This window comes from Phyllobates terribilis, unplaced genomic scaffold, assembly GCF_046119375.1.
Source record: "Phyllobates terribilis strain yellow unplaced genomic scaffold, ASM4611937v1 Scaffold_243__1_contigs__length_2969482, whole genome shotgun sequence".
NCBI classification, from domain to species: Eukaryota; Metazoa; Chordata; class Amphibia; order Anura; family Dendrobatidae; genus Phyllobates; species Phyllobates terribilis.
The window spans coordinates 2,352,158-2,374,525 of NW_027363003.1; the positions used below are offsets into that span (position 1 = coordinate 2,352,158).

The 22,368-nt window shown below is 45.7% G+C and overlaps 1 long non-coding RNA gene across 1 annotated transcript in view; it reads left to right on the top strand.

The window, feature by feature from the left end:
- Positions 1-2,640: 2,640 nt before the first annotated feature.
- Positions 2,641-22,368, top strand: part of LOC141217690 (uncharacterized) — a 43,154-nt gene continuing 23,426 nt past the window's right edge. Inside the window, exons 1-2 of the long non-coding RNA XR_012286490.1 lie at positions 2,641-2,712; positions 5,913-5,981. This is a non-coding gene — a long non-coding RNA (uncharacterized lncRNA). The remainder of the gene's footprint in view (positions 2,713-5,912; positions 5,982-22,368) is intronic.

Here is a 22,368-nt window from a genome sequence, read left to right on the forward strand (position 1 = left end):
ACTCCACAAGCCCCGCCCCTCTACACCTCCTGGGCCCTGTACAGAGAACAGAGGCCCCCCCCCGGTTCGCAGCACTGCCGATATGATTAGTGATGGGCCCTCTGCCTCCTCTGCGCAGCGCGACACTGCCGGCGCGTGCGCAGGAGGTCAGTCTCAGGGTGATGACGTCATCGCCCTGGGACTGCTTCCTGTGCGCGCTGTGGAGTACGGACCCTGCGTCGCTCCAGGCAGCGGCTGCAGCTCATCTCCACGCGTGAGTATGAAACGGGGAGGGGAGGGAGGAAGGGATAGGGGGGAGGGGGGACTGGGAGGACCCCTGGCCGAGGCTGGCAGTAAATACTACTGGGCAATGGGCATGATTATCATCATGCCCATTGCCCAGCATGTCCTGCTGCCAGCCTCTGGTTACTGGTACTATGCCCAGCAGCATGTACTATCACCAGGGGCTGGCAGGACATAGTGGGTGGGCCTGATAGTACCAAGGAGGCTGGCAGGACATACTAGGCATGAATCATGCCCAGCATGTCCTGCCAGCCACTGTTGGTACCATCATGCATGCCCATTACCCAGCCACTGGTGGTGTGGTACTATCATGCTAGTACTAACACCAGTGGCTGGCTGGCAGGACATGCCATGTGAGCTTGAATGCTAATACCACAGAGGCTGGCAGTACATACTGGGCAATGGGCATGATAGTACCAGCAGTAGACTGACTAGGCGGTCTCCAGGGCTCCGTCTCCCCTTCTCGCTGCTGTTAGGCTGGGTTATCATTGCGTTTATGCTGTGCGTTACAACGGATCCGTTGTAAATCAGCGCAGACGCAATGTACCGTAGACTTGCATAGCAAAAATAGGCATGTGTTTGAAAGTATGCATTATTTGCAACGCACAGGAAAACATGGTCGGCGGCTGGAGGCCAGCTGAGCACTTCTCTGACAACTGTGCTCTAGTGTTATTCTGTGCCTGCTCATCTGTCAGCAGGCATATTTGTCTGATGGCAAAGATGTAGCAGAGCTGGAGACAGAAGATCCGTGGATTACGTCAGAGCAAGGGTTTTGTTTTTAATTAAAGATGGAGTCCCTACATGTGTTTTGTGTTTTATTTTTATTAAAAAAAAAATTCTGTGTTGTGTTTTTTTCTGTTTACTAGAGATTCATTGTGGCCATGTCTAGTTTGGCGTGACTCCATGAATTTCAGGCTTAGTGCCAGCTGATAATACAAAGCTGGTATTAACTGCATTATTACCCAGCGTGCCACCCCCCACCAGGGCCGTTGGAAGAGCCGGATAAAGTGCCTGGAAATGGCGCTACGATGAATGCGCCAATTCCAGGGGTGGCTGCAGGCTGCCATTTTCAGCGTGGGGGGCCCAGAATGCTTGGGCCTTACCATGCTGAGAATCCCAGCCCCCAGCCCCCCCGATCAAAATATGGCGGGAGCCCACGCATTTTTTTTTTTAAATTATTTTTTTAAATAATTTAAAAAAAACATTGGGCTTTCCTGACTTTTGATCGCCAGTCAAGGTAAAACCAGGCAGATAAAGCAGACAGCTACGGGCTGCCACCTCTATCTGCGCTGAGAATCAAAATTTCTGCAGAGTGCTATGTCATTTTTGTTTTATTATTTATTTATTTTCACACTTCTATATGTGTGACAGTCCCAACAGCCAATCACAGACGCTGACACAGAGAATGGGCATCTGTGACTGGCTGCTTGAGTAACCTGAAAGCAGCCCATACATAGTACCATACTAGAATGTATGGGCTGATTGTACATTACTCAAACAGCCAATCACAGACGCCCATCCTCTTTGACCGCATCTGCGATTGACTGTTGGGTCTGTCACATATAAAAGTGTGAAAAGAAAATTTTAAAAATGAATTTTTGATTCTCACCGCAGATAAAGCAGACAGCTACGTACTGCCACCCCCAGCTGCCTGGCTTTACCTTGGCTGGCGATCAAAAGACAGAGAAGCCGAATATTTGTTTTAAACTTAACTTTTTTTTTTCCCGCCATATGTTAATCGCTAGCCAGATAAAACCAGGCAGCTGGGGGCTGGGATTCGCAGCATGGTAAGGCCCAAGCGTTCTTGGCCCTCCACGCTGAAAATCGCAGCCCACAGCCACCCCTGAAAATGGCGCATTCATCATGGCACCATTTCCAAGTGCTTTACCCGGCTCTTCCAGCGGCCCTGGTGGTGAGTGGCACCCTGGGTAATAATAGGGTTAGTACCAGGCCATCTTTGCCTTATCAGCTGGTACTAAGCCCGAAATTCATGGTTTCACGCCAAATTAGACATAGCCACCATCAATTTCTAGTAAACAGAAAAAAAAAAGACAGAATTTTTTTTTTTTATTATTATTAAAAATAAAACACATTTAGGGACTCCATCTTTAATAAAGAAAAATCCTCACTCCCAACGGAATCCATAGGTCTTCTGTCTTCATCTCTCTTAGATCTTTGCCATCAGACAAATATGTCTGCTGACAGATGAGCAGGCACAGAATGACACTGGAGCACTGTTACTGTGTAGTGCAGTGCTATGTTTCTTTTTTTGTCTTTTCATGCAGTGTAGAAATCTTGGGAAAAGTGTGGATTGTGCTCTGGAAGTGATCAGTTATAGCTAACTATGTTATTTTCTGCAGAGATAAGTCCTGTATAGAAGATGTGATATATCGGTCTGCAGTTAAAGAACTTCACCTAGAGACATCACTGGTGAGTATGTGTATTACCTATACACACACACACTGACACTATATACAGAGCTCCTGTGCATAATGTCACTGGTGATCACTGTATTACCTGTACACTGACACTATATACAGAGCTCCTGTGTATAATGTCACTGGTGATCACTGTATTACCTGTACACTGACACTATATACAGAGCTCCTGTGTATAATGTCACTGGTGATCCCTGTATTTCCTATACACACACACACTGACACTATATACAAAGCTGTGCATAATGTCACTGGTGATCCCTGTATTACCTGTACACTGACACCATACACAGAGCTCCTGTGTATAATGTCACTGGTGATCACTATATTACCTGTACACTGACACTATATACAGAGCTCCTGTGTATAATGTCACTGGTGATCACTATATTACCTGTACACTCACACTATATACAGAGCTCCTGTGCATAATGTCACTGGTGATCACTATATTACCTGTACACTGACACTATATACAGAGCTCCTATGCATAATGTCACTGGTGATCACTATATTACCTGTACACTGACACTATATACAGAGCTCCTATGCATAATGTCACTGGTGATCCCTGTATTTCCTGTACACTGACACTATATACAGAGCTCCTATGTGTAATGTCACTGGTGATCACTGTATTACCTGTACACTGACACTATATACAGAGCTCCTGTGTATAATGTCACTGATGATCACTGTATTACCTCTACACTGACACTATACACAGAGCTCCTGTGTATAATGTCACTGATAATCTCTACATTATCTGTACGCTGACTCTATATACAGAGCTTTTTTACATTTTCATTATCAGTCACTATCTGGTGCCATTATGAGCCATGGTCATGGCGTGGCGGTATTTGTCCCTTGTATGTGGTATTATTCAGACAGTCACTATGTTGTGGTAATATGTGGTCTTCTCATGGTGTGGCAGTATATATACCTTGTACTTGGTAGTATTTGATCACTATGTGGTGGTATGTGTTCTGGTCATGGTGTGGCGGTATTTCTCTCTTCTATATGGTATTATTAGTCTAGGTATAGTGGATGGTTGTCAGTCATTTGTTTTTCGGATATTAAGAATGGGAACATTCTTTATTTGCAATACATATTAAATACTTGGATGTTTAACCTCTCCCTGTGTTGTGACTACTACACAGCAGCAGAGATTTATTGGTTAATAAAGTTGATTCATTTTGAAAGAGTTTGTGGACTTATGTTATTCCTATATACGGTAACTGCATGGTGCTGGTGGGCCCCAAGATTGATTTTTTCCTGGTGGGCCCCAGGTACTCCAGTCCGGCGCTGGTGCCAGACAGTTACCTCCTCATCTGTCCTGCTGCCGGCTGGGAGTCCTGTACAGTGCAGCATGTAGTGTGATGTGAATGCCACACTATGGAGATGCTGCTCCTACTACTGCCAAGTGAGGATCTCACCTCGCCAGTATGGTGCCCTCAGGAGCTCCCACAGGGCATCACAGGCCTTAGTATGAAGCAATTCCACAAGTCTTCTAGTATTGCTTCGTACTAAGGCCTGTGATGTCCTGTGAGACCTCCCTGAGGTCACCATACTGGGGAGGTGTGAGCCTCACCTCATGGGGCCCCATGATCTCTATGTACGATCCCTGACTGGGCCCCATGATCTCTATGTACGCCGCTGACTGGGCCCCATGATCTCTATGTACGCCGCTGACTGGGCCCCATGATCTCTATGTACACCTCTGACGGGGCCTCATGATCTCTATGTACGCCGATGACTGGGCCCCATGATCTCTATGTACACCTCTGACTGGGCCCCATGATCTCTATGTACGCCGCTGACTGGGCCCCATGATCTCTATGTACACCTCTGACTGGGCCCCATGATCTCTATGTACGCCGCTGACTGGGCCCCATGATCTTTATGTACGCCGCTGACTGGGCCCCATGATCTCTAGGTACACCGCTGACGGGGCCTCATGATCTCTAGGTACACCGCTGACGGGGCCTCATGTTCTCTATGTACGCCGCTGACTGGGCCCCATGATCTTTATGTACTCCGCTGACTGGGCCCCATGATCTCTATGTACGCCGCTGAGGAGGCCCCATGTTCTCTATGTACACCCCTAACCTGATTGGCCCCATGATCTCTATGTACGCCGCTGACTGGGCCCCATGATCTCTATGTACGACTTTGACTGGGCCCCATGATCTCTATGTACGCCGCTGACTCGGCCCCATGATCTCTATGTACGCCGCTGACTGGGCCCCATGATCTCTATGTACGATCCCTGACTGGGCCCCATGATCTCTATGTACGCCGCTGACTGGGCCCCATGATCTCTATGTACGCCGCTGACTGGGCCCCATGATCTCTTTGTACGCCGCTGACTGGGCCCCATGATCTCTATGTACACCGCTGACTGGGCCCCATGATCTCTATGTATGCCGCTGACTGGGCTCCATGATCTCTATGTACTCCGCTGACTGGGCCCCATGATCTCTATGTACGCCGCTGAGGGGGCCCCATGATCTCTATGTACACCCCTAACCTGATTGGCCCCATGATCTCTATGTACGCCGCTGACTGGGCCCCATGATCTCTATGTACGCCGCTGACTGGGCCCCATGATCTCTATGTACACCCCTAACCTGATTGGCCCCATGATCTCTATGTACGATCCCTGACTGGGCCCCATGATCTCTATGTACGCCGCTGACTGGGCCCCATGATCTCTATGTACGCCGCTGACTGGGCCCCATGATCTCTTTGTACGCCGCTGACTGGGCCCCATGATCTCTATGTACACCGCTGACTGGGCCCCATGATCTCTATGTATGCCGCTGACTGGGCTCCATGATCTCTATGTACTCCGCTAACTGGGCCCCATGATCTCTATGTACGCCGCTGAGGGGGCCCCATGATCTCTATGTACACCCCTAACCTGATTGGCCCCATGATCTCTATGTACGCCGCTGACTGAGCCACATGATTTCTATGTACGATCCCTGACTGGGCCCCATAATCTCTGATCTCTCATGATGTTTTTTTTTTATTAAAGATGGAGTCCCTAAATGTATTTTGTGTTTTATTTTTACTGTGTAGTGCGGCACTATGTTGCATTTTGTCATTTCATGCAGTGTAGAAATCTTGGGAAAAGTGTGGCTTGTGCTCTGGAAGTGATCAGTTATAGCTAACTGTTATTTTCTGCAGAGATAAGTCCGCATAGAAGATGTGATATATCGGTCTGCAGATAAAGAATTTCACCTAGAGACATCACTGGTGAGTATGTGTATTACCTATACACACACACTGACACTATATACAGAGCTCCTGTGCATAATGTCACTGGTGATCACTGTATTACCTGTACACTGACACTATATACAGAGCTCCTGTGTATAATATCAATGGTGATCATTGCATTACCTGTACACTGACACTATATACAGAGCTTCTGTGTATAATGTCACTGGTGATGACTGTATAACCTGTACACTATATACAGAGCTCCTGTGCATAATGTCACTGGTGATCACTGTATAACCTGTACACTGACCCAATATACTGAGCTTTTTTACATTTTTATTATTTTAGCATTATTTGTCACTATGTGGTGGCATTATGTGCTTTGGTCATGACATGACGATATTTGTCCCTTCTATGTGGTATTATTCAGTCACTATGTGGTGGTAATATGTGGTCTCATGGTGTGTCAGTATTTATACCTTGTATCTGGTAGCATTTGATCACTATGTGGTGATATTATGTGCTTTGGTCATGGTGTGGCGGTATTTGTGCCTTGTATGTGGCATTATTTGGGCACTATGTGGTGGTAATATGTGATCTGGTCACGGTGTGGTGGTATTTCTGCCTTCTATCTGGTAATATTGGTCTTGGTAGAGTGGATTGTGGTTGGTCATTTGTTTTATCTGATATCAATAAGGGGAAACCTCTTTATTTCCAATAGATATTAAATACTTGGATGTTTAACCCCTCCCTGTCCTGTGACTATTACACAGCAGCAGAGATGCAGTTACAGAGGTTCACCAGAGAAAGCAAGTTGGCATTTGGTGAGATTTTCACCTCTGTATTTATAAGACAAAACCAGGAGTGGGTGAGAAATGCATAAAACATGACCTCGGATTGCTCCACTCCTGGTTTTGTCTTATAAATACTGAGGTAAAAATCTCACCAAATACTCAAAGTGCCACAATCTTCTGACAGTGCGGATTCCACCAATAAATAAGTGATCCCCTTCCCAACCTGTGCATCGCTGATAACTTGTTTTCACCAATAAAAACCCTTTAATGCAAACTACAGTAATTGTACATCGCAGTTCTGGTGAGCGCACAGTGATGGGCAGGAGCCGCCAATATAATGGGTATAACGGCTAACAGGTATTTGCTAATAGCTGAAGGGTGGGCCCGGGTGGGTGGGCCCCTGGAGTCAATGTCCCTGGTGGGCCCCAGACACCCCAGTCCGGCTCTGCCCCCGCCCCAGCCCGCCCCTGATTTGTCACGCACGGACCTGAAGCGACTGTGCCCTGCGATACACACATCCTGTTGAAATTTCTGCTGCCGTTTACAAGCCCCAACCCCCCCTGGGCCCGGTCGCAGTGACTGCCACTGCGACCGCGGACATTACGCCCCTGGCTACGTGAATCATATGTCCCATTTTGGTGCTCCTCACCATTTGCATGGCACAGTCATGCATGCTTCTCTATCACCATAGCATGCTGCAAACAATCAGGATGGCTTCTGCTACATCTCTATATAAAAAGATAGTACATCTGTATTTCTATGATACGTAGAGTGGATGGAAATCATACATCTTGCTAATATTTATTATATTACATTCATCTGATGCTCTGTAGTAACAATGTAAATTAAATTGGCGACTTAGTGCAGTTCTATTACTATTAGTAAATGTGGCACCTTGTGTTCCACAGAATATCTGAATATTACCTGAATATTTAATCTCAGCTAATGTTCATTTATCTCTTAAATATCATTGGTCAGATGCTGATCACATGACCAGTGGTGGTGCATGCATGATGATTCCATATGAAATGCACTGAGTGACAGTTGGAAGTGACAGTTGGAATTGACCAACAACAGTGGAGGAGATGTCGGCTAACTCTAAGCAAAGCAATAATATGGATATAAAAGAGGAGGAGATTGTGGTGAGCAGAGAAAGAGTGAAGACACGAAGACCTTCCCATGACACATCTGATGATGAGAAGAAGTCTTCAGTCAACAGGACAAAACCACCAGTCCAGAAGAAAGAAGAAGTAGAGGAGAACGTGGTGAGGAGAGAAGGAGCGAAGAGACTAAGACCTTCCCATGACACATCTGATGATGAGAGGAAGTCTTCAGTCAACAGGACAAAACCACCAGTCCAGAAGAAAGAAGAAGTGGAAGAAAAGGAGAAGGTAGAAAGTCAGAAGATGGGAGCCAAGAAGAGAGGAGCCATCTTCATCTCATCAGGGGACAAAAAGGAGAAGAAAAGAAGAAGGATTACATTAGGACAGAAACCCATGGATCTAAAGCAGAAGGCTGAAGAAGCTGAAGGAAGCAGCGGTGTTCGGCCAACCGGCTCCAAAAGCACAGTCTCTGATACCATCAAGAGGAGATTATTATTCCATCAAGTGCTTGGCCGGGGATGCTATGGAACGGTCCTGCTGGCGGAAGATTCATCTACCCGCAAACATTTTGCTGTTAAGATCATCTGCAAAAGAGCCCTGCTTGCTGACGGTGATGAGCGTGTGATGGTGGAGCGACGGGTTTTACAGCTGGCATCTGGGAGCCCCTTCCTTGTCCACGCAGACTTTGCATTCCAGACCAAGGTACAGTATTGATTGCTCGATATTAGGAAATGTCACACGTACCACACACTGCTCTGCCTCATGGACCTCACTGATATCATCTTACATTTCAATATAGCATGTCCCAAGGTAACCGCTGACAATAAGATGAATGTGATGACTATACACATGGGATATTGTGGCCCCTACTGTAATCAATAACATTTATGGCGGGGCTTGGTACATTGGGAATCATTTATTAAAACAGCCTTTTTACTTATCCCAGCCAATCACAGAACAGCTTTTACTTTTCCAGGTCAGTTAAAACAACCTTAGCTGAGCTCTAATTGGTTAGTATGGGCTACTAGTTTTCTAGTGAGCAGATTTATTAATGAGGCCCAATGTACCCCGCTGTATAAATGATTGAAAATATTAGATGTCATCATAGAGGTCAATGAACTGTAGAAAATCACTTGCCCGGACCTCATGTTTCTAATTGGGTGACTGGTAATATTTGTATCATTTGCAGCATTCGCTGGGCATTATCTTGTTTGTAGGCATCATCACCATGTAGTAGTCTCTAGCTCATTTCTTTGACACTGTAGAATTTTACATATTATTATCTTGCATAGACATGGGATTTCAGAATAGATTAAATGTATTTGTTATTCTTTGTTATTTCCTGGATGACATTGTATTTTGTGTATACCATGTGGGGGACCCTGTGTACACTATATGTCAGGGCTATTGACTTTTGTGCACTTTATATACAATTTGAGAATGTGTTAATATTTTTGTATACAAGTATTATCTGTATCTTAAAGGTTTTTTTAATTAATGTTGGGACATTTTTATGCACGTGCATCTACTTGTTTTTCATTGCCATGTTTTCTATGTATAAATATACTGGAATAAAGTACAAAATCCACTGTCTTGGAGTGAAATTTCTTCTAACCTCACCAGCTAATGAAAAAGATGGTATCATATTGACCAGGGGCGAGGTGGGCCAGAGGGGCACATGCCCTCCAAGCCGGTGGCCAAGCAGCTGCTTCTTTACAGACTGCAGGGCGGCCCTGTATCTTTCATTGTGTACATGTGCCAGCTGGACATCTGCAGCCCAGAACAGCCGGCACAGGCCACGTTCTTATGCCTGCCGGAGAGAAGCTTCAGCCGCTGAGCAGTACGAGAGGGCAGACATCTTTGATTCTTGTAAGGCCACGACCACACTATCAGTATTTGGTCAGTATTCGGTCAGTATTTTATCACAGGAGTGGGAGACAAAACCAGGAGTTGGTGATAAATGCAGAATTGGTGACTTGTTTCTATTATACCTTTTCTCTGATTGTTACTGACCTGGTTTTGGCTCCCACTCCTGAGAAAATATACTGACCAAATACTGATAGTGGGGCCGTGGCCTTAGCCTGAGCTCCGGATAGTGGTCAGGACAGGAGATTTATACTTTTTGTAGAGTGTGGAAGTGGCAGGATGCTGCTCACCTCCTGACAAGTCCAGGGCCAGATCCTGAATGTTATCTATGGTCGCTCTGCTGAGGATCAGAAAGATTTATTGTAGCAGATGGACCCTTCAAGCAGGTTGGGGTCGTGCTGTCAGTGTGAGATCATCGGCTCTCGATCTGTATGAATGTTCAAATCACATCGGACCTGAGATAGAGACACTTCAGACCTTACTATACAGACCCCTGCCCCAGACTGATCCTGCACCAGCTACAGGGCCAGAGCCGGCATATCCACCCATTGCACCAGGGCAAGTGCCAGGGCCCCGGGCAAGAGGGGGGCCCCACTCACAGTTGGGGACACTGGAACGCTATTGGGCCTGTGAGTTGGGGGGGCCCGGTGTAACCCCCCCCCCCCCCCCCGTGCTTTACGGTGTTTGAAATACTCACCTCTCGTCATACCCTGCTGGCCGCAGGAAAAATCCGCATCATGGGCACAGTACATGCGGATTTCAATTGGGGAACATTGCTTCCCTTCTACCATGCGTTTTTCATGCTTTTCCGCGGCGTTTACGCAACTGCAAAAACGCCGCGGAAACGCACGAAAAACGCATCGTGTGAACTCAGCCTAATAGTTTGAATTATTTTTGTCCAGAAGGGCTTAATCAATGTACAGTTCCACCACATGTGGAGCATAGTGCCCACATCAGAAGAGCATCTCCAGCAGTTAGGATCAAGTCCTTTGTAACATTTCTGAAGTTTTGATGGAGTCATATACCACCTGGAGAGAACTTTATAGCCATTCTCTTGTACTCTAACACATCTAGAGGAGACTTTAGGTGCTAGTAGTAATCTTTTAATTTCAGATGGGGTGAAAGGCCTATTCAGATCCTGTTCCCACTTCATTACATATGGCAGTTTCTTAGGGGTTCTGGCTAGGCATAATTGTTTTTGTAGAGCTGATAACGTTCTTTTTTAGGGGTTTTTTGCAGCTATAAGTTTTTCAAAATCAGTCATTTCCCTAATATAATTTGGAGTTTTAAAGACTAGTTTTAAGTTAGACATAAATTTCTGGTACATAAAGGGGTGAAAAGAGATAGTATCTAGCATTTGATTGAGTTCTGCCAAGCAGGGCATGACCCCATTATCTGTAATTTTTTGGAGTGGTGTTATCAAGTTGCGAATTGAGTTGTGTATTGTGGCATTATGGGCTGGAGAGAGGAGAGAACTAGGTCTGTAACTTGTAGGAGAGGGGAGGGAAACGGGGAGCATATTTGTCTTATATGGGGATTGGACCAGATTTTAAAAGTAGTGGCGGTGAAAGGGTTTTTAATTGATGTATACCTAGTACTACTTGAGGGCGTGAGGATGAGCTGTCTAAGGGGGAATTTAAGGATTGTTTCTTCTACTTTAATCCATTGCTTCTGTGGTGGGAGCCTGATCCATCCACGACTCTTTGGAGATGAGTGGCTTGTTGAAGTATCTTTAGATCTGGCAGATCTATACCTCCTTCAGAGTGTGGGAGGGATAATATTTGTAAGGGAAGTCTGGGTTTTTGGTTGTGCCACAAAAAACGGCTGAGGAGTTTTTGTATGTCAATGAAAAAATAATTAGGTAGGTGGATTGGAAGGGCTTGCACTAGATAAGTTATTTTTGGCCATATCATACATTTAAGGAGATTTTTCCTACCCAACCAGGAGATGTATGAGATATTCCAGTTGGGGGTAAGTTTCTGGATTTTCTGCAATAGCGGTGGGAAGTTTAACTTATAAAGTTCTTGTAGGTTTGGAGAAATCTCAACTCCCAAGAAACGTATTGATGGGGGGGACCAGGTAAAGGGGGACCCGATTGCCATTTGTGTTTTTTGTGGTTCTGGGATATTTATATTTAAGACTTGAGATTTGCTAAGATTCACCTTAAAATTTGATAGTGCACCGTATTCCTTGAGTAATGTCAGGATAACTGGGACAGATATTCTCGGGTTAGAGGTCATGATCAGTAGATCGTCTGCGTATGCTGCGATTTTATGTTCAGAACCAGCTGATTTGATGCCAACGATCCTCCCCTCCTCTCTGAGCTTTTGTAGTAAAGGTTCTAGTGTAAGAATAAAAAGGAGAGGGGAAAGCGGGCATCCCTGCCTGGTGCCGTTAGAAATATTAAAAGATGAAGACATAACATGAGAGAGGATTAGATACACTGCTCAGCAGACAGTATCACACAGGAGAGGATTAGATACACAGCTCAGCAGACAGTATCACACCGGATAGGATTAGATACACAGCTCAGCAGACAGTATCACACCGGATAGGATTAGATACACAGCTCAGCAGACAGTATCACACCGGATAGGATTAGATACACAGCTCAGCAGACAGTATCACACAGGAGAAGATTAGATACACGGCTCAGCACACAGTATCACACCGGATAGGATTAGATACACGGCTCAGCAGACAGCATCACACCGGATAGGATTAGATACACAGCTCAGCAGACAGTATCACACCGGATAGGATTAGATACACAGCTCAGCAGACAGTATCACATAGGACAGGATTAGATACACAGCTCAGCAGACAGAATCACACCGGATAGGATTAGATACACAGCTCAGCAGACAGTATCACACAGGAGAAGATTAGATACACGGCTCAGCAGACAGTATCACACAGGAGTGGATTAGATACACTGCTCAGCAGACAGTATCACACAGGAGAGGATTAGATACACAGCTCAGCAGACAGTATCACACAGGAGAGGATTAGATACACAGCTCAGCAGACAGTATCACACCGGATAGGATTAGATACACAGCTCAGCAGACAGTATCACACCGGATAGGATTAGATACACAGCTCAGCAGACAGTATCACACCGGATAGGATTAGATACACAGCTCAGCAGACAGTATCACACCGGATAGGATTAGATACACAGCTCAGCTGACAGTATCACACAGGAGAAGATTAGATACACGGCTCAGCAGACAGTATCACACAGGAGTGGATTAGATACACAGCTCAGCAGACAGTATCACACAGGAGAGGATTAGATACACAGCTCAGCAGACAGTATCACACAGGAGAAGATTAGATACACAGCTCAGCAGACAGTATCACACAGGAGAAGATTAGGTACACTGCTCAGCAGACAGTATCACACCGGATAGGATTAGATACACAGCTCAGCAGACAGTATCACACAGGAGAAGATTAGATACACAGCTCAGCAGACAGTATCACACAGGCGAAGATTAGATACACAGCTCAGCAGACAGTATCACACAGGAGAGGATTAGATGCACAGCTCAGCAGACAGTATCACACAGGAGTGGAATAGATACAAGGCTCAGCAGACAGTATCGCACATGGCGGTATTAGATACATGGCTCAACAGACAGTATCACACAGGAGAGGATTAGATACACAGCTCAGCAGACAGTATCACACAGGAGAAGATTAGATACACTGCTCAGCAGACAGTATCACACCGGATAGGATTAGATACACAGCTCAGCAGACAGTATCACACAGGAGAAGATTAGATACACAGCTCAGCAGACAGTATCACACAGGAGAAGATTAGATACACAGCTCAGCAGACAGTATCACACAGGAGAAGATTAGATACACAGCTCAGCTGACAGTATCACACAGGAGAGGATTAGATACACAGCTCAGCAGACAGTATCACACAGGAGAGGATTAGATACACAGCTCAGCAGACAGTATCACACAGGAGAAGATTAGATACACTGCTCAGCAGACAGTATCACACAGGAGAAGATTAGATACACAGCTCAGCTGACAGTATCACACAGGAGAGGATTAGATACACAGCTCAGCAGACAGTATCACACAGGAGAAGATTAGATACACTGCTCAGCAGACAGTATCACACCGGATAGGATTAGATACACAGCTCAGCAGACAGTATCACACAGGAGAAGATTAGATACACAGCTCAGCAGACAGTATCACACAGGAGAGGACTAGATACACAGCTCAGCAGACAGTATCACACAGGAGAAGATTAGATACACGGCTCAGCAGACAGTATCACACAGGAGAGGATTAGATACACGGCTCAGCAGACAGTATCACACAGGAGAGGATTAGACACACGGCTCAGCAGACAGTATCATACAGGAGAGGATTAGATACACAGCTCAGCAGACAGTATGACACAGGAGAGGATTAGATACACGGCTCAGCAGATAGTATCACTCAAGATAGGATTAGATACACGGCTCAGCCGACAGTATCACACCGGATAGGATTAGATACAAAGCTCAGCAGACAGTATCACACAGGAGAGGATTAGATACACGGCTCAGCAGATAGTATCACTCAAGATAGGATTAGATGCACGGCTCAGCAGACAGTATCACACATGACAGGATTAGATACATAGCTCAGCAGACAATATCACACAGGGTAGGATTAGATACACAGCTCAGCAGACGGTATCACACAGGAGAGGATTAGATACACAGCTCAGCAGACATTATCACACAGGAGAGGATTAAATACACAGCTCAGCAGACATTATCACACAGGAGGGGATTAGATACATACACAGCTCAGCAAACAGTATCACACAGGACAGGATTAGATACATAGCTCAGCAGACGGTATCACACAGGAGAGGATTAGATACACGGCTCAGCAGACAGTATCACACAGGAGGGGATGAGATACACAGCTCAGCAGACAGTACCACACAGTATAAGATTAGATACACTGCTCAGCAGACAGTATCACACAGGAGAGGATTAGATACACAGCTCAGCAGACAGTATCACACAGTATAAGATTAGATACACTGCTCAGCAGATTATCACAGCATAGGATTAGATACACGGCTCAGCAGACAGTATCACACCGGATAGGATTAGATACACAGCTCAGCAGACAGTATCACACAGGAGAAGATTAGATACACGGCTCAGCAGACAGTATCACACAGGAGTGGATTAGATACACTGCTCAGCAGACAGTATCACACAGGAGAGGATTAGATACACAGCTCAGCAGACAGTATCACACAGGAGAGGATTAGATACACAGCTCAGCAGACAGTATCACACCGGATAGGATTAGATACACAGCTCAGCAGACAGTATCACACCGGATAGGATTAGATACACAGCTCAGCAGACAGTATCACACCGGATAGGATTAGATACACAGCTCAGCAGACAGTATCACACCGGATAGGATTAGATACACAGCTCAGCTGACAGTATCACACAGGAGAAGATTAGATACACGGCTCAGCAGACAGTATCACACAGTGGATTAGATACACAGCTCAGCAGACAGTATCACACAGGAGAGGATTAGATACACAGCTCAGCAGACAGTATCACACAGGAGAAGATTAGATACACAGCTCAGCAGACAGTATCACACAGGAGAAGATTAGATACACTGCTCAGCAGACAGTATCACACCGGATAGGATTAGATACACAGCTCAGCAGACAGTATCACACAGGAGAAGATTAGATACACAGCTCAGCAGACAGTATCACACAGGAGAATATTAGATACACAGCTCAGCAGACAGTATCACACAGGAGAGGATTAGATGCACAGCTCAGCAGACAGTATCACACAGGAGTGGAATAGATACAAGGCTCAGCAGACAGTATCGCACATGGCGGTATTAGATACATGGCTCAACAGACAGTATCACACAGGAGAGGATTAGATACACAGCTCAGCAGACAGTATCACACAGGAGAAGATTAGATACACTGCTCAGCAGACAGTATCACACCGGATAGGATTAGATACACAGCTCAGCAGACAGTATCACACAGGAGAAGATTAGATACACAGCTCAGCAGACAGTATCACACAGGAGAAGATTAGATACACAGCTCAGCAGACAGTATCACACAGGAGAAGATTAGATACACAGCTCAGCTGACAGTATCACACAGGAGAGGATTAGATACACAGCTCAGCAGACAGTATCACACAGGAGAGGATTAGATACACAGCTCAGCAGACAGTATCACACAGGAGAAGATTAGATACACTGCTCAGCAGACAGTATCACACAGGAGAAGATTAGATACACAGCTCAGCTGACAGTATCACACAGGAGAGGATTAGATACACAGCTCAGCAGACAGTATCACACAGGAGAAGATTAGATACACTGCTCAGCAGACAGTATCACACCGGATAGGATTAGATACACAGCTCAGCAGACAGTATCACACAGGAGAAGATTAGATACACAGCTCAGCAGACAGTATCACACAGGAGAGGATTAGATACACGGCTCAGCAGACGGTATCACACAGGAGAGGATTAGATACACGGCTCAGCAGACAGTATCACACAGGAGAGGATTAGATACACGGCTCAGCAGACAGTATCACACAGGAGAGGATTAGACACACGGCTCAGCAGACAGTATCATACAGGAGAGGATTAGATACACAGCTCAGCAGACAGTATGACACAGGAGAGGATTAGATACACGGCTCAGCCGACAGTATAACACCGGATAGGATTAGATACAAAGCTCAGCAGACAGTATCACACAGGAGAGGATTAGATACACGGCTCAGCAGATAGTATCACTCAAGATAGGATTAGATGCACGGCTCAGCAGACAGTATCACACATGACAGGATTAGATACATAGCTCAGCAGACAATATCACACAGGGTAGGATTAGATACACAGCTCAGCAGACGGTATCACACAGGAGAGGATTAGATACACAGCTCAGCAGACATTATCACACAGGAGAGGATTAGATACACAGCTCAGCAGACATTATCACACAGGAGGGGATTAGATACATACACAGCTCAGCAAACAGTATCACACAGGACAGGATTAGATACATAGCTCAGCAGACGGTATCACACAGGAGAGGATTAGATACACGGCTCAGCAGACAGTATCACACAGGAGGGGATGAGATACACAGCTCAGCAGACAGTACCACACAGTATAAGATTAGATACACTGCTCAGCAGACAGTATCACATAGGAGAGGATTAGATACACAGCTCAGCAGACAGTATCACACAGTATAAGATTAGATACACTGCTCAGCAGATTATCACAGCATAGGATTAGATACACGGCTCAGCAGACAGTATCACACAGGAGAGGATTAGATACACAGCTCAGCAGACAGTATCACACAGGAGAGGATTAGATACACAGCTCAGCAGACAGTATCACACAGGAGAGGATTAGATACACAGCTCAGCAGACAGTATCACACAGTATAAGATTAGATACACTGCTCAGCAGACAGTATCACACAGGAGAGGATTAGATACACAGCTCAGCAGACAGTATCGCACAGGAGAGGATTAGATACACAGCTCAGCAGACGGTATCGCACAGGAGAGGATTAGATACACAGCTCAGCAGACAGTATCACACAGGAAAGGATTAGATACATAGCTCAGCAGACGGTATCACACAGGACAGGATTAGATGCACAGCTCAGCAGACAGTATGACACAGCAGAGGATTAGATACACAGCTCAGCTGACAGTATCACATAGGACAGGATTAGATACACAGTTCATCAGACAGTATCACACAGGAGTGGATTAGATACACGGCTCAGCAGACAGTATCACGAAAGATAGGATTAGATACACAGTTCATCAGACAGTATCACACAGGAGACGATTAGATACACAGCTCAGCAGACAGTATCACACATTACATGATTAGATACACAGCTCAGCAGACAGTATCACACAGGATGGGATTAGATACACGGCTCAGCAGACAGTATCTCACAGGAGAGGATTAGATACACGGCTCAGCAGACAGTATCACACAGGAGAGGATTAGATACACAGCTCAGCAGACAGTATCACACAGGAGAGGATTAGATACACAGCTCAGCAGACAGTATCACACAGGAGAGGATTAGATACACAGCTCAGCACACAGTATCACACAGGAGAGGATTAGATACACGGCTCAGCAGACCGTATCACACAGGAGAGGATTAGATACACAGCTCAGCAGACAGTATCACACAGGATAGGATTAGATACACTGCTCAGCAGATGGTATTACACAGTATAGGATTAGATACACAGCTCAGCAGACAGTATCACACAGGATAGGATTAGATACACGGCTCAGCAGACATTATCACACAGGAGATGATTAGATACACAGCATAGGATTAGATACACAGCTCAGCAGACAGTATCACACAGGACAGGATTAGATACACAGCTCACCAGACAGTATCACACAGCATAGGATTAGATACACAGGTCAGCAAACAGTATCACACAGGATAGGATTAGATACACGGCTCAGCAGACAGTATCACACAGGAGAGGATTAGATACACGGCTCAGTAGACAGTATCACACAGGAGAGGATTAGATACACAGCATAGGATAAGATACACATCTCAGCAGACAGTATCACACAGCATAGGATTAGGTACACGGCGCAGCAGACAGTATCACACAGGAGAGGATTAGATACACAGCTCAGCACACAGTATCACACAGGAGAGGATTAGAGACACAGCTCATCTGACAGTATCACACAGGAGGGGATTAGATACACAGCTCAGCAGACAGTATCACACAGGAGAGTATTAGATACACAGCTCAGCAGACAGTATCACACAGGAGAGGATTAGATACACGGCTCAACACAGTATTACACAGAGGATTAGATACACGGCTCAGCAGACAGTATCACACAGGAGAGGATTAGATACATGGCTCAGAAGACAACATCACACAGTAGAGGATTAGATACACTGCTCTGCAGATAGTATCACACAGGAGAGGATTAGATACATGGCTCAGCAGACAGTATCACACAGGAGAGGATTAGAAACACAGCTCAGCAGACAGTATCACACAGGAGAGGATTAGATACACAGCTCAGCAGACAGTATCACACAGGAGAGGATTAGATACACAGCTCAGCAGACAGTATCACACAGGAGGGGATTAGATACACAGCTCAGCAGACAGTATCACACAGTATAAGATTAGATACACTGCTCAGCAGACTATCACACAGCATAGGATTAGATACACGGCTCAGCAGACAGTATCACACAGGAGATGATTAGATACACAGCTCAGCAGACAGTGTCACACAGGAGGGGATTAGATACACAGCTCAGGAGACAGTATCACAGAGTATAAGATTAGATACACTGCTCAGCAGACAGTATCACACAGGAGAGGATTAGATACACAGCTCAGCAGACAGTATCGCACAGGAAAGGATTAGACACACTGCTCAGCAGACAGTATCACACAGGAGAGGATTAGAGATACAGCTCAGCAGACAGTATCACACAGGAAAGGATTAGATACATAGTTCAGCCGACGGTATCACACAGGACAGTATTAGATGCACAGCTCAGCAGACAGTATCACACAGGAGAGGATTAGATACACAGCTCAGCTGACAGTATCACATAGGACAGGATTAGATACACAGTTCATCAGACAGTATCACACAGGAGAGGATTAGATACACAGCTCAGTAGACAGTATCATACAGGGTAGGATTAGATACACAGCTCAGCAGACAGTATCACACAGGAGAGGATTAGATACACAGCTCAGCAGACGGTATCACACAGGAGAGTATTAGATACACTGCTCAGCAGACAGTATCACATAGGATAGGATTAGATACACAGCTCAGCACACAGTATCACACAGGAGAGGATTAGATACACAGCTCAGCAGTCAGTATCACACAAGATAGGATTAGATACACTGCTCAGCAGATGGTATTACACAGGATAGGATTAGATACACAGCTCAGCAGACAGTATCACACAGGATAGGATTAGATACACGGCTCAGCAGACATTATCACACAGGAGATGATTAGATACACAGCATAGGATTAGATACACAGCTCAGCAGACAGTATCACACAGCATAGGATTAGATACACGGCTCAGCAGACAGAATCACACAGGAGGGGATTAGATACACAGCTCAGCAGACAGTATCACAGGATAAGATTAGATACACTGCTCAGCAGACAGTATCACAAAAGAGAGGATTAGATAAACAGCTCAGCAGACAGCATCACACAGGAGAGGATTAGATACACAGTTCATCAGACAGTATCACACAGGAGTGGATTAGATACACGGCTCAGCAGACAGTATCGCACAGGGCGGGATTAGATACACGACTCAGCAGACGGTATCACACAAGATAGGATTAGATACACAGTTCATCAGACAGTATCACACAGGAGAGGATTAGATACACAGCTCAGCAGAGTGTATCACATGGGTGGATTAGATACACGGCTCAGCAGACAGTATCGCACAGGGCGGGATTAGATACACGGCTCAGCAGACAGTATCACACAGGATAGGATTAGATACACAGTTCATCAGACAGTATCACACAGGAGATAATTAGATACACAGCTCAGCAGACAGTATCACACAGGAGAGGATTAGATACATAGCTCAGTAGACAGTGTCACACAGGAGAGGATAAGATACACAGCTCAGCACACAGTATCACACAGGATAGAATTAGATACACAGCTCAGTAGACAGTATCACACAGGACAGGATTAGATACACATCTCAGCACACAGTATCACACAGGAGAGGATTAGATACACGGCTCAGCACACAGTATCACACAGGAGAGGATTAGATACACTGCTCAGCAGACGGTATCACACAGCATAGGATTAGATACACGGCTCAGCAGACAGAGTCACACAGGAGAGGATTAGATACACAGCTCATCAGACAGTATCACACAGGAGAGGATTAGATACACAGCTCAGCTGACAGTATCACACATGAGAGGATTAGATACACAGCTCAGCTGACAGTATCACACAGGAGAGGATTAGATACACAGCTCAGCAGACAGTATCACACAGGAGAGGATTAGATACACAGCTCAGCTGACAGTATCACACAGGACAGGATTAGATACACAGCTCATCAGACAGTATCACACAGAGGATTACATACACAGCTCAGCACACAGTATCACACAGGAAAGGATTAGATACACAGCTCAGCAGACAGTATCACACAGGAGAGGATTAGATACACTGCTCAGCAGACGGTATCACACAGGAGAGGATTAGATACACTGCTCAGCAGACGGTATCACACAGGAGAGGATTAGATACACGGTTGAGCAGACAGTATCACACAGGGTAGGATTAGAGATACAGCTCAGCAGACATTATCACACAGCATAGGATTAGATACACAGCTCAGCAGACAGTATCACACAGCATAGGATTAGATACACGGCTCAGCAGACAGTATCACACAGGATAGGCTTAGATACACAGCTCAGCAGGCAGTATCACACAGGAGAGGATTAGATACATAGCTCAGCAGACAGTATCACACAGGAGAGGATTAGATACACAGCTCAGCAGATGGTATCACACAGGATAGGATTAGATACACAACTCAGCTGACAGTATCACACAGCACAGGATTAGATACAAAGCTCAGCAGATAGTATCACACAGGAGTGGATTAGATACACGGCTCAGCAGACAGTATCACACAGGGCGGGATTAGATACACGGCTCAGCAGACAGTATCACACAGGAGAGGATTAGATACACGGCTCAGCAGACAGTATCACACAGGAGAGGATTAGATACACGGCTCAGCAGACAGTATCGCACAGGGCGGGATTAGATACACAGCTCAGCAGACAGTATCACACAGGAGTGGATTAGATACACGGCTCAGCAGACAGTATCACACAGGAGAGGATTAGATACACGGCTCAGCAGACAGTATCACACAGCACAGGATTAGATACAAAGCTCAGCAGATAGTATCACACAGGAGTGGATTAGATACACGGCTCAGCAGACAGTATCGCACAGGGCGGGATTAGATACACAGCTCAGCAGACAGTATCACACAGGAGGGGATTAGATACACAGCTCAGCAGACAGTATCACACAGGAGAGGATTAGATACACGGCTCAGCAGACAGTATCGCACAGGGCGGGATTAGATACACGGCTCAGCAGACAGTATCACACAGGATAGGATTAGATACACTGCTCAGCAGATAGTATCACACAGGATAGGATTAGATGCACAGCTCAGCAGACAGTATCACACAGGAGAGGATTAGATACACAGCTCAGCAGACAGTATCACACAGGACAGGATTAGATACACAGCTCAGCAGACAGTATCACACAGGACAGGATTAGATACACAGCTCAGCAGATAGTATCACACAGTAGAGGATTAGATACACAGCTCAGCAGACAGTATCACACAGGAGAGGATTAGATACACTGCTCAGCAGATAGTATCACACAGGAGAGGATTAGATACACAGCTCAGCAGACAGTATCACAAAGGATAGGATTAGATACACAGCTC